This window comes from Carassius carassius, chromosome 16 (genome assembly GCF_963082965.1).
Source record: "Carassius carassius chromosome 16, fCarCar2.1, whole genome shotgun sequence".
Classification (NCBI taxonomy): domain Eukaryota; kingdom Metazoa; phylum Chordata; class Actinopteri; order Cypriniformes; family Cyprinidae; genus Carassius; species Carassius carassius.
In genome coordinates, this window is record NC_081770.1 from 26,403,273 (window position 1) to 26,417,423 (window position 14,151).

The following is a 14,151-nucleotide window of genomic DNA, read 5'->3' on the forward strand; positions in this document are numbered from 1 at the left end:
GCCACACTCTTCTGGAAAGGGAAGTGGGAGCACCAGCTCATTTTCATTTAAATGGGACAAACAAACAAACAAAAACGTTTTGGCTCATACCCTAAAAGTGGCTATTTCAACAAGCTATAAAATGTTATCTGTGGGGTATTTTGAAATAAAACTTCACATACACACTCTGGGGACTGCAAGTGTCGATTGTGGTTGCCAGGGTATAGTTTTATGGCTTTTTAATACATTCTAAGGTGTGTTTTTTTCCTTTAGCATTTTGAAATGCTGTTGATAATGTATTAATGGTGGTGTCTATCATGCTATGTGGTTGCTAAGGTGTTATATGTGTTTGCAGCACATTGCTATGCAGTTATAAATATGTTTTGATTCTTGGTTCTGAACACTTTCGCTTTCTAGGTGGGTCTGGGTGGTTGCCAGGGTGTTATATCTGGTTGCCAAGGTGTTGCAAAGATGTCCTGTGCGGTTCTAAACACATTACTGTATGGTTTCTAGGTTGTTCTGGGTGGAAGACAGGGTGTTATATGTTTGTTACAGTTAGCACATACAGTATCTGGGCTGTACAAGTATGTCCAGAATGAGTTTTGTCATAGTCATCTGCAGTTGATTGGTTGTTCTGGTTGTTAGGTTGTTCTGGCCACACAATTTGAAGTAGCATTCATGGTTTTAGCCCAAATGTTGTAGAATAAGCTATGGTGAACTTTAATACTTAGAGCGTTAGGGTTAGTTCAAATCACTAAGTATGAAGAAATAGTATTAATTATAATGATCTATTATGATTATTATGATCTAAGGCAATTCAGTACACTCAGTTTTATATATTTTTTTAAAATGGTAATCGACATATAAATAACCCAAAGGTGTCCTGATTTGAGTGTCCTTTGCTGAATTTCTGATAAATTACTGTAAGTCACAGAAAGAAAAGGTGAAATTAATGAGGAAAGAACAGAGGCTTTACTGGAGGCTTTCTAAGAAAATAACATCACTCACAGTACTCAGAAGAGAGAGACAGAGGCTTATGCAAGTCCACAGAGATTTGTTCTCTATTAAAATGAGCAGAAATGCATGAGTGAGTGTATGTGTGTGTGTGTGTGTGTGCTTGTGTGGCAAGACAGACTCAGGGTCAACTTCATTAAAAAGATTTAAAGTGACATCATCCATCCATTATGCTGAAGAACTGAGCATATTAACAGAGAAACCTATTAAATAAGGGCTGTATGCTAATATAATGTTAATAATATGCAAATTCAAGGTTTAGATTAACATTATTGGTTAACATAATTAAATATAAGCAAATTTGGAGTGCATATATATATATATATATATATATACACACACACAGTATATATATATATATAGATTGATTGATTGATTGCTTACAGATTCCATCTGTTTAAAAATTTCCAATTGTTGAGCAAACAAGACTTTATGAGCAGTGACTAAACATTTCTGCAGTCTTGATTTGGAGCCCAGACTTGAAGACATGATCACACTGTAATGGCATCATGTTGTGTAAGAAACAACAAGACAGTGGAAACAACAACGGCCAAGGTGAATTAAGCGCTTGGAGGAGAGTTACGCAAGAATACAGGTGCTACTTGTTCAACACCCGTATCTAACACACACACACACACACACACACACACAAATACACCCCTGGCCCATCTGCATCACATATTTACACCAACTTAAGAAAAACAGGAACATTCTGCTCATGAAAATATCTGCTTCCCTTTTCTCCATCCCCTCCAGCACAAGACAAAGGCATTTTTCATGAGTGAGCATGAAGGATGTGTACTCAGACGTTTGGGGAACTGGGAGCCGGTGGGAGAGCTTGAGCGTTACGCGACGACATGAAAAACAAATTTATGGGTGACCCCATTAGTGACAGTGAGGGTCAGAGTGCGGCAACCCACCACAAAACTTGTTTGTGGTGTGTTTTTAAATGCATGTGTGTGTGTACACTGATATTTGTGACCGGGTCCCGTGTTTTCCGTTTCTTGGACAGGAAATGGTACCTAGCGACAAGATGAAAACACAGGAAGTGCAAGCTGCATTCCGCACATTCCAGCATTGTCTCTGTTTGAGGACACACACACACACACACTCATTTGTAAACTACACAACAAAAGCAGACACACGTAGCACTTGTATGATGATTAACATCACATAAATAAAAAGTATTCTTTCCTTAGGGTTGCCAATTTATTATTTACGTGTTAAATAATATTATATTATATTATTCGATCATAAAATGATGGTAGAACATTGGTAGAAAGGTATGCAATGAATCTGTCAGCTGTTTAATTTAAGTACACAATTAGATAATACCACTTTAGGTCAACCAATTACCAAGCAATGAAAAGACGTCCGATATTCTTCGTCTGATGTCTCCAGGTTCCCCCGTGTGTTGTGTCAGTTGTGTATATATATGGCTGTAATCGCACTGCTGTAATAAATGTGCAGTGGAGCAGACACTTCATTAGTCAGCTGTATAGAGCTGAGTCACAGCGACCTGATGAAGTCCTCACTTAATCAGCTTCTGAGGTGGCTATGGCACAGCGCACGTACGCACACACACACACAATCCAGAAATATCCCAACATGATCAAATAGGAACAAAGGGAAATGGCAAGAAAGGGCCTAGTAACCGAAAGAGATGACAGGAGAGTGAATTAAAGCCTAATGCGGTTGCTAACAGGAAGTAGCGTTGACAGCTCAGGATTAAACAGAGTTGTGCTGAGGGGTTTTGGGAGACAAAACTAAAACCGTGGGACCTGGAAAGCCAGGGAGTGTGAGAGAAGGTCAGAGGTCAAGGATCCAATTAACACCAGGCTCTCCGCGCTGAGACGGGTTAAAATATCTCAAACCATCAGCGCATTTTAACACCAGACACCACTATGGCAACCGCAATCTAAATAAAACAACAGCCGAGGACCGGAGGGACAACACTGCGTTTCACAACTCCCATTTCGAAAGACTTTCACAGAGACCCACAGCTTTTATTTGGAGACGTTCCGCATTTTTTGCGCACACTGAACATTTGCTGCGTGATGAGGCTTCTCCTTTGTTTTCAGATGAAGTTTTGATGGCAGGATGAAAGGAGGAGTAGAAGCAGCTGATGTCTTCTAACTTCTCCAAACGTTGAAATGAGAAGGAAATAAGTGGCCCTCTTACTTTCGATTAAACAAGCACATTTTTTTTATCACAAGGACCCCACAGAATGATTGCACATTCCAGTTTGGATGAAAGAAGTGAAAAAAGAGAAGATATATTTTTGCATTTTTCAGGGAAATGTAATTAGTAATACTAGGATGTCCTAAATGACTGCCAAGTCATTTCTATGCAGTCATTATAGGGCATTTCTAGGTGGTTGATAGGGAGTTTTGTGAGGTTACTTACAGTCCCAAATCAGAAGAGACCACATTTAGGTCTCGATGTTCTGCTCTCAATATATGGATCAACCCATGTTCACTGAAAATCCGTTTTTTTCTCTAGGGTTTCAGTTTTTTTTTTCATGTGCTTAAATAGCTTGAGAAAACACAATGTCATTCATTAGCTAATTTAAACATATTGCTAAAATGTAACAAAATGTTTAAAGAAATAAAAACAAATCTGATTAACATTGCTAAAATATGTATTTTTTTTTCAATATATATGGCTAGAGTCCCTCCTTCAAATGTCAACTGAATTTTTTTTTTTCTGAATTGTTTTATTATGTGTATATATATATATATATATATATATATATATATATATATATATATATACAGTACATATTCATCCCAAACCAGTCTGTGCTAAAGTAACTTGGGGAAAAACATAAGCAGGGTCATTCATTATCTAATATCAATATATTACTAAAATTTAATAATAATAATAATAATAATAATAATAAAAAGCTTAAATATTAGCACATATACAATAGTTGATTATAGGTTTAATATACTGTCTTGCTATAATTAATATACAGTGTTGGGGTAGCTACTCAAAATTTAATTAGTTACTAGTTACTTCTGTAAATTGTAATGAGATTACTTTACTAGTTACTGCATTTGAAAAGTAATTTCACTACTTATTACTTTACTTTTTTTTTTTTTTAGGGATTTTTTTTTCCAAATTCCGTTTTCCGTTTTAATTTTTCTGGATTCCATTTTTTTCTGTTTTATTTTTTTCTCAACTCCTTTTTAATGGTTACATTTAATTGTATTAATCAAAAAGCATGTCTAATTAATTTAAATCATAACACTTATACATTTTCACAGCAATTTATTAAAAGTTTTAAAACAATTACATGTTTAGGGCCCTATGAAATGTTTTATTTTTTCTTCACCATATGTTTGATATTTTTTAGCATGTGTAATTATTTGAATGCATAAAAACAACTTCATTTATTACATTTTTCTTAAAATAACCTTATGAAATGTTTTTTTCCCCTCAGAAATTCTGTTGTGTATTTACATTTTTCTGGTTATGAAATGAAGGCATAAAACATTGATTTAGATTTTCTTTTAAATATTGAAAATTAAACAAACTTTATTTTTTGGTGAACAAATGGGATTTACTATTGAAAATAAAACATGGAAGAAATGTTAAGCAAGAGATGCTTTAAAGCGCGAGAAATAGAGGTTTCCCCAGTAACAGCTGTAAACAAAGCAGCGCTGAGCTCACAAACGCTGTTTTATCAGGCATATAACATGCAAGTCTTCCTTCAGAAATACAGTGATATAAAAACTCCTGTGCGGCTCGTTTTGATATTTAAATATATAAATGTAAGGAATTATTATTATTATTAAACGTGCAGTACATGCTCATGTTTATTCAACAAAGCCTTTTGGAAAATTGTTTAGTTTTAAAATCGTAGCGAGTCTCCAAAAATAATTAATGTATGGGAAACACATCCCACAGCACCGCCACCTGAGCCCAACTTCAGTCTACTCATCACCTTGACTTTAACTGCATTTGTAGAAGGCACCGCCAGACCGATATACGCAACACAGACCGGAAGTTACCTTAGGGCCAGGCACGTGCGCCCGATGAAACAGTCTATAAGATGACATTTCAGCACTTGACAAATGGAGAGCGACTCCTACGTAGCACTTGAAGCACAGCTGTGCGATTGCTTTACGTGCAATGTTGGGAAACGCATGTCAAACAATAACGAACGATCGTAAAATTACTCGTAGAAAACACTCTTAAGCGCTAAGATCAAACGTTATCGGGAAACCCGGCCCAGAACTATACACACAGGCAAACATGGCATGTGTAACGTGGGAAAGTCCTATAGTCTAGTAAAGTAGTGTAGTTACCAATATTATTAGTGGAATGCGTTACTTTACTTCGTTACCCAAAAAAGTAATATAGTTACTGTAATCCGTTACTTTGTAACTCAATTACTCGTAACACTGTTAATATAATTTTCACTATATGGCTCAAGCCCCTGCTTCGATGTAAATAAGTGTTGTTGTTTTTTTTTCTCCGTCAATTTACTGAGAAAAAAATGTATGTGTTTTTTTAAAGCTTAACTGGTTTGGGGGTGAGGGGCATGCAATAGCAAAAGTAGAATGGAAGCGTTTTCAAACACCTCAACAATGTGAAACCGATAGCAAAAGATTTCAGACCATGTTTAGGCCACTTCATGTTTTGTTGGCCAAATAATTCTTAGCAATATACTGAAAGGTTAATGCTTTATTTGTCACAGAATAACAACTTGGTTCACAACAGTGCAACAAAATGTACTTCAGTCCTTCAGAGCCTCAAGTTTACATGTCATTTATGATCAATAGCTTCTCAAACGTAGCAGTAAAGTTCTCCTACTCAAATACAAGTATAACGCTATTTTGTTTGTGGCTAATACCTCTAGCAAGCTAAGAAGGTACTAGCAGAAACTTTAGATTAAGGTTTATAATGTTTTAAATATGGATATTGTACTTACAAAAACACATCAATTTACTTCAGAAGGCCTTTATTAATCCCCCGGACCCATGTGGAGCACTTTTTATGTTGGATGGACGCACTTTTTTGGGCTTCAAAATCTTGACCCCCATTCCATTATAAAGTTTGGAAGAGCCAGGACATTTTTTAATACTACTCCGACTGTATTTGCCTGAAAGAAGAAAGTCACATACACCTAGGATGGCTTGAAGGTGAGTAAAACATGGGGTAATATTCATTTTTGAGTGAACTATATAAGTATGCAGATGTTTTTACAGTGTAGTGCAGAATCACTAGTTCTGACTGACTATGTGGTATTGCGTGATTTGCTGTGTGTTTTAAACAATGGACGAAGAAGGAAAATGCTGAGTTTAAAAAATTTCATTCAGCATTTCATTCAGGGTGTGAATGATTGTGACATCCATTAAAACTATAGATGTGAAAGTGGAAAATACCATCCCCACCCAAACACACACACACAGTTCAAGATTGCTTACAAGACATGCACAGTGTGCGAAGAAATTAGCGTTAGAGTTAGAGATAAAGGAGTTTGGTCAGTGCTAGTTAGCAGGTGCAAAAACAGCAGTGTGTTTGTGTGTGTGTGTGTGTGTCTGTGTACAATCACACAAGTTAGTTTTAGCAAATTGCTAATCATTTACTAATAGTCTTAGCCCCTAATAACTGAGGGACAATTTTTTTAAAAATCTCCTCACAAATATGGTAAAACTTGTTGTAAACTGATATGTAAGGTATGTATGTAAATAATTCTAACCATTTGAAAGACAAACTTAGTCAAATCAAAATTAAATTTTGCATTAGCTTTATAAATTTAGCTTTAGCATTAATAGATCACCGCAGTGATGACGTGTTTTTGGCCATCCCAGATGTTAGCATCACCCTGGTTTCCTCAACCATAACCCAAGAAGGTTTTTGCATTGGCTTTTGGTTTGTTGTGGAAAATAAGTTCTGTGACCCACAAAAGTTTCTGATTAAGTTTCTTATACATTTTGTGCCATAAAGATATTTTATGATTCGTGACACATAAATACAATCAGCGGAAGTAGAAAGCTAAATGTAAACAAACTACACCACAATCACATGACTTAGTCTTCTTAAAAAACATTATTAGATAGAATAGGTTGCAAGAGCATGATTATAAACACAATGAGGCTATGAAGCAGATTACAGTAGTTGCAGATTAGTCAGCATAATGATGTTTAATGTCCTCTGTAGTTACATTTAGCCACTTATTAGCAATTGCCTTTTTAGGAAGTAAAACCTATTAGTGATGTATTAAATGTTGTAGAATTGAAAACGAACATATCTTGAACTTGAGTTCACCATAGACCTTATTTCAGCCATTTAACCAAAAACTGGTAGCGCTAAAATGCTAACTGCTTTCCAGGTTTTGGCCTACAAAAAAAACATCATCCCTGCAGCACTGTTACATTAAATGTTATCTTAGCATCAAAACTAGAGGGGATTTGAACGTGTCTATGAGAGGTTCTCGCTAATTTAGCTTCAACTGTCTGTATGTGTGTTTATTTTCAGTGCTGTCAGTCGTAGTGAAACAACACATACCTCACAGCATACGCTTGAGTGGGGCCATGATCTCTCTTACTCACACACATTGACAGTCATGGTGCAGTTGAGAGGTCTCTGACTCTAGTTGTGTGGGCTTCCCTCTACAGAGCGCTTTCTTAGGGGAGGAATTCACAAACCGGTGGAGACAGACAGACAATATTGACACAGTACTGCACAATGAGGGAGAAACCATTACAGTACATTCCCAAGATCAGTTGAACGTCATGGACGGGTCACCTAAAAATAATTGTGAAAGTACAACATCTGAATTGTCTATGATGCCTGCATGTTTGTGAAGCCTGCAGGCATTGAGTCATGCGATATGTGTCAGATATGTTGTCTGGGGGGAAGACATTAGTCACACAGCGAGATTAGGTCACGACACAAACCGATTAAAGAGTTAAGATACTGTTCAGATTACCTATCAGATTGAATTCTGGGATGTATGCAGCCATGGAAACTGTAGGATTGTTGCCGATTTTGTTTGTGAAAAAGTAGGTTTGTACCTCATGCATTGTAAATCTTGGAGATCTAGAGATTTTTGAATAATAAGCCCTTTTCGTTCGAACGTGTAATGTGTTCAATCCAGACTTTTTCAACACTAATAAACATGAATGCACATTCTGTCACCAATATAGTCTGAAATGATACAAGCTCCAAAAATAAGTACATTTTAGGAATGGCAAAGTTTAAATTTATGCTAGCAACCGCTTTCCATATAGGTTGTGAAATTATACTGTAGCTACTTAATTGATTAATTATCTAAATATTTTGGGAAAAAAGACAAATATTTGGTGCGACAAACTTAAATTAGCTGTTAATGTGCCTGTTCAGATCAACATGAACATTTGCATGCCAGCAATGCGAAGGATTTTATTTTTGTCATAGACAGTTTCTTATCTCTATTCCATCGCATTGTTAAGAAAACTGGCCAACCAATAAGATTTGTTCTTTTAGTCACATGCCCAGAGCCACTAGTGTTACAAATACATAAAACTGACTTAGTGGTATTTTGTTAGGCGACAGTGAAAATCAGAGGAAGAAACGTTTTTTTTAAAGCAAATAGGGCACAAAGCGTGAATAGTTTTTAGTGAAAATGGTGAGAGCAGGCTTTAAACCTGCATTTAAAATCTCATGCATTCAAGAGAACAAAATCATCACTGTGGCTTTTTTGTGTAATTAAAAATTAAAAATTACTCACAGTCTAGATTGCGAATACAAACTCTCTGACGAACTGCAGTTTTATGAATGATCAGTGACTGATGTATGTGTATCAGACAGTTCTGCAAAGTGCATATATTTGATGTGTACTTTTTCTTGTGCATTTTTCTAATTGATCTCTCCCAACAAAATCTTATGGGAATTCCTACCTATTTTACGGGTCGGTGAACTTTGCTAATTTGTATGAATTCATACTCACTTGTATGTTTTCATTTACTCTGCATATGCCCGTGTGACGTTACATCAGCTCATACGAAATTGCTACCTAGTTAAATAGTTTTGCGGTATTATAGCATAGTCCAATTTCTCTGTCCCTCTCTTTCTCTTATTGTCAATCTGTGTCCCATGTGTATGTTGTGGGCTGTACCTGTCCCTTTAAGAGTGTGTCCTTACACACGGCTGCTAAATCTGGCACAGGTCCATGTGTAGTGTTACCAGCCCTGCGCGATCTGATGGTGATTATGACACTCACACATTAGGCCTTATTCCACCCACGCATTATCAGCTCTATCCATGCCAGCCAAAACACATGGAGCACGCAAATGTATAAATATTGCACACACAAAATCATAGCCAAAACACACCTCAGATGGTCCAGGAACTCATAAAAAGTAGATTCAACACTAACTGTTACAGACCAGCTGAGAAAATGCTTACAAAACCTTTTGACATTTGAGTTCAATTTTAATGGTGCTACATTTGGCAGTATTTTACAATGTTTTCTTCATTATATCAGAGCTATTTTTTTTTTTTATCTAAAGCTGTACAAACCACAATGGAGCTAGTTTGCTAAAACAACAGCTTTTTATTGTTTGGTTAGCATTAACCAATAGCCTGCCTGGCCTAGATGACATCACTGGAAAAGAAAATTGTTTCAGAGGTAAAACAAATAATATGTGTAATGTGGTAGTGATGGATGCTTTCTGAACACTGGTTTGTGAAGCTTCGAAACCTTTGTGAATTATCTCAAACCAGTGGTTTGGAGCATGTTTCAAACTGCCCAAGTCACACGATGTCAATATACTAGTTTTACTTACGTAACTGTTTTAAAATGTTTGACCATTTCGATGGTTCGCCACTAGGGGCTGATCTCTATGGACCTATGCACCATTGACTATGTGGATTTACCTGGTTTCGGATGAAGTTTATAAACTTGAAGACATTTTTAATGACAAATTTGTTTAAGAAAAAGGAAGGGTTGTACTTAATAATCTCTTAGTTCGCAACACTCACTGTAGATTAGAATGACACCTACCTAAGTGATTAGAACAAATTTGACCTCCTTTTTACCTTTTTTGTGTGTAAACGCAACACACCCATGCGTTTCTGGTTAAATCGGGACTTTATATTAGATGCACACACACATGTTAATTCGCAGAGGTGTACGGTGGTTGTTTGAGCAGGGTAGATGGATGGAGGTTTGACCGGGGCAGGGGAGATCAGGCCAAGTGGAGCCCAGGTGTGAGTGAGTTCAGTGAAGGTAAGCTGCAGGGTGTGCCAGGGGTCAGCTGGAGCTCTCACATCACACTAACGCACCAAAACCACAGCATGCATCACAACACACACACACAAACATGCAGAGATGCATGAACTCTTTAATAGTGTTTATGTCATCCTCCCCCGTGTCTGAACCATTTCACTCTGGGTTGAATGAAGTTCACAGAATAAAATGCTTGAAAAAGTCTTTTCTGAACTACAGTACATTTGGTTTTTTGTATCTTAAGAGGCATTAACTTTCCAAACAAAATCAGAGTAGCTTTCTGAATGAAAGACGATTTCAGGAAAAATTTTTGGATGAACTTTTAAAAGGACATACTTATGACATGAAAAGTCAAAGTCATATGTCATAATTGCAACTTTTTATAACATTATTTCAACTGTTTAATGTCCATGATGTCATAATTAGGATGTCATAATTTTTATGACATAATTATAACTCTGCATCTCATTATTTCTACCTTTTGTCATAATTTCAATGTTAATGTCATAATTATGACTTCTAATGTCATAATTATGATTTAGTATCTCATCGTAGTTTCAACATTTTATGTTATAATAAAGACTTGTATGTAATAATTATGACTTTTATCTCAGAATTATAAATTTGAATGATTATTTTGACTTAATTTCAGCTTTTAATGTTTAAAGAATGTAACTTATTTTGTCTCACTCATGACTCACTCATGATTTTTGACTTTTTGTCATAATTTCAATTTATATCTCAGAATTATTATTTAGTGTCTCATAATTTTTTACCTTTTTATCTCATAATTTGACATGGTTATTATAATTATGACCTTAAATAACTTTAATATCTCATAATTATGATTTAGTAATAATTCCATATGGAAACGTATGGCAAAAAAAAATTATGCTGCCTTCTAATACACTGCATTTTGGCAGAATTTGAAAGCAGAATCACATCTATGCTTTTCAGTAAGGGCAGTCCTAGAATGCTTTGCAACAAACCCAGTGAAAACATTCACTCAAGATAGTGACCCGAACTGAGGGAAATGATATGTCTACTTCCATACTATATAACATGGCAAAAGAGGCATGTCAAAAGAGTAGTAACCGAAAACACAGTATGAATGAAGAAACATGAATAAAGCAAAACTGAAGTATGAATGAAGCAAACAAAAATCCACTTACTTCCGAAAGTATGCATACAATGGTCACTTAAAAATCCCATGAAGATATGCTACATCAAGCAGAACATACTGTTTTTGTGTTATAGTTATAAAATGGGCAGTAAATGCAGTACATACTCTGACTCTGATTACTTGGACGCAACATTGGTAATACTTTCATTCAATAATAAAAGTATAAAAAATAATTCAATATTTTTTTCATGCTAATGTGAATACTGAGCCGTTAGCTTAGCAACCTGCTAAAGTCAAACAGGAATGTGAGTGGAGTATCTCGATTCTGTGAGCACAGTATTTGTGTTGGTGTCTTTGTTACACTATTTAGAGCGTATGCGAATTTTTTGAAAACAGCCAAGGTATACTACCTAAAGTAAATATCACCTTGGCACAACGGCCCATGCACTGTCCCAATTTTTGTGTATATGCAGATGGTCTGCATACAAAGGCACAGGGCCCTATGTAAATTTTTAGACAGAACGAGTCCACACGTGTTACTGCGCATGTGTTAAATTTGTACATACACGCTTATTCGCGGTTGAATCCACCTTCTTTTGAAATACGCAAGTATGCAATTTTCTTCGGATGTACCAGACATCAAATTCATTAGCCGCTATAGGTAAGTAACTAGAAGAATGACAAAGTTGTAAATGGTAAAATTATATGTGCCACAACCTGTGTATTCATGAATACGATAATAAATTAAAATAGTGGCAAAAACCGGTTTGCAATATCAAGCAACATAATGGACCGTTTTTGTCCAGCTAAAATAACCAGAAGTGACTGACATCGGAAGCTGCGCACATGAAAAAAAAAGTTCAAAATACTATGTATTATGAGTAAATAATGTATTTTTCTGTTAATTCTGTTAATTATTGAGTCCAAAATTTTTGCACTTTAAAATATAAATACGACCTCACGTTCTGTCAATCACGTTTACACATTGCCTCTGGAGCTTTCATCTGTCAAAAAAAAAAAAATTGCATTTTCGCATCTTTAAGCAAACATTTTGATAGGAAACGATGACGAATATGAAAAAAGTAAATACTACATTTTCGGACCTTAATTCTGTAAAGTCAAGATCTTTTGGAATGCGAGTAGAATTTCTTATTTTCATGAGGAGCACAGTTTTGTGTGGAGAATATTTCACTATTGTGCATTTTTAACATCTTGGTCATAACTTTGAGGGTCTGGTGGTTTCTACAAATTATTGCGGTGTTTACTTTTTTACACTTGATTTAACTTAGGGGCTGCCTTGTCAAGTGAGGGTCTATGTCGGGGCCCTTTGAGGTTACTGGGCACTTGTGAAGACTACCGCCTGCGTTCACAAAGATTTACCACTTACACAGTGTCACTCCCTACATGTCTCTCTCACAATCCCTTTCTCCATGTCTGCCCTCTCTCAGACTCTCCTCTCACTTTGGCGTTTGACCCACAGCTTGCCCACGTACTCATTCTGGCTTGCTCTCCCATCAGTCTCCCAACATTCATCAGTTCATCTCCCCTAGCCAGCCCTCTCGTATCTGTTACACCACCTGATCTCCCTTTGCATACATATCCATCTGTGCTGCTATGACGACTGTCGGTAACCACTGCAACCTGTCACCCTCACACACACAAATCACAACTGTTATGTGACCACCACATGCTACACACTTAGAAAAACTCATGCTGTGCAGAATCATCCAAATGTACAGAAACACAAACAAGACTTCAAGAGATTTAGATTCTATCTGGATTTGGTTTATGACTTTCCTAAAAAAGAATCTTCTATATTTACAGACAGACATAAATGCAACATGTTGAAGTGGTCACAAAGGTCGATTTCCGAGGACGCATTAGCATGCGTATTAGCAGGAACAGTCTGAAAAAAAATGTGTGTATCCTGATTTGAGATAAAAATTCATGACACCTTATTTTCTAAGATCATTTATCTGAAAAATAGCCAATACAATCTTGGATGTATTTGTTTGATACTGCATTTGCATGACATTTTTTGTATAACACAACTAATGCTGCATAGGGGACATTTCCAAGATGGCCGGCAAATTTGGCATGGCTTTAATGGATTTAGATAATTACGGAAACCCGTTTCTGCCCCTGAATATTTTTGTATTATTATTATTATTAATTAAAAAGGTTAATTGAAACTTTTTATCTCACAATTACACAATTTTTTCTCACAATTGTGAGTTTACATCACACAATGAATTTCTTTATTGCATGATATAAATTTGCAATTCTGAAAAATTAAGTGAGAATTGCGTGATATAAACTCGCAACTGTGACTTATAAAGTCAGGATTGTGAGATATAAACTCGCAATTCTGAGAACAAATCAGTCTTATTTTCACAATTGGACTTTATAACTCACAAATGCGAGTTTACATCTCACATTTCTGATAAAATAAGTCAGAAATGAAAGATGCAATTGTGAGATAAAGAATTGTGAGATACAAATTCGCAGTTACCTTTTCTTAAATTTAGTGGCGGAAACGGTCTTCTATAGATTATGCCTATATTGTTTTGGTTTATGACTTTCCTAAAATAATATCAGTGGTATTAACAGATACACACAACATTTTGAAGACAATGCAAACCTTAAATTTTGAGAAAGCATTAGCACGCATTTGCAGAAACAGTAAGATTTGTGCTAAAGAAGTAGAATCTATGATACTATTTTTGTCAGATATTATGGATGTGGATTGGCAGATGAACACAATTTTAGATGTATTTGTTTGCCAAATATAGCTAATACTAAATATAGCTAA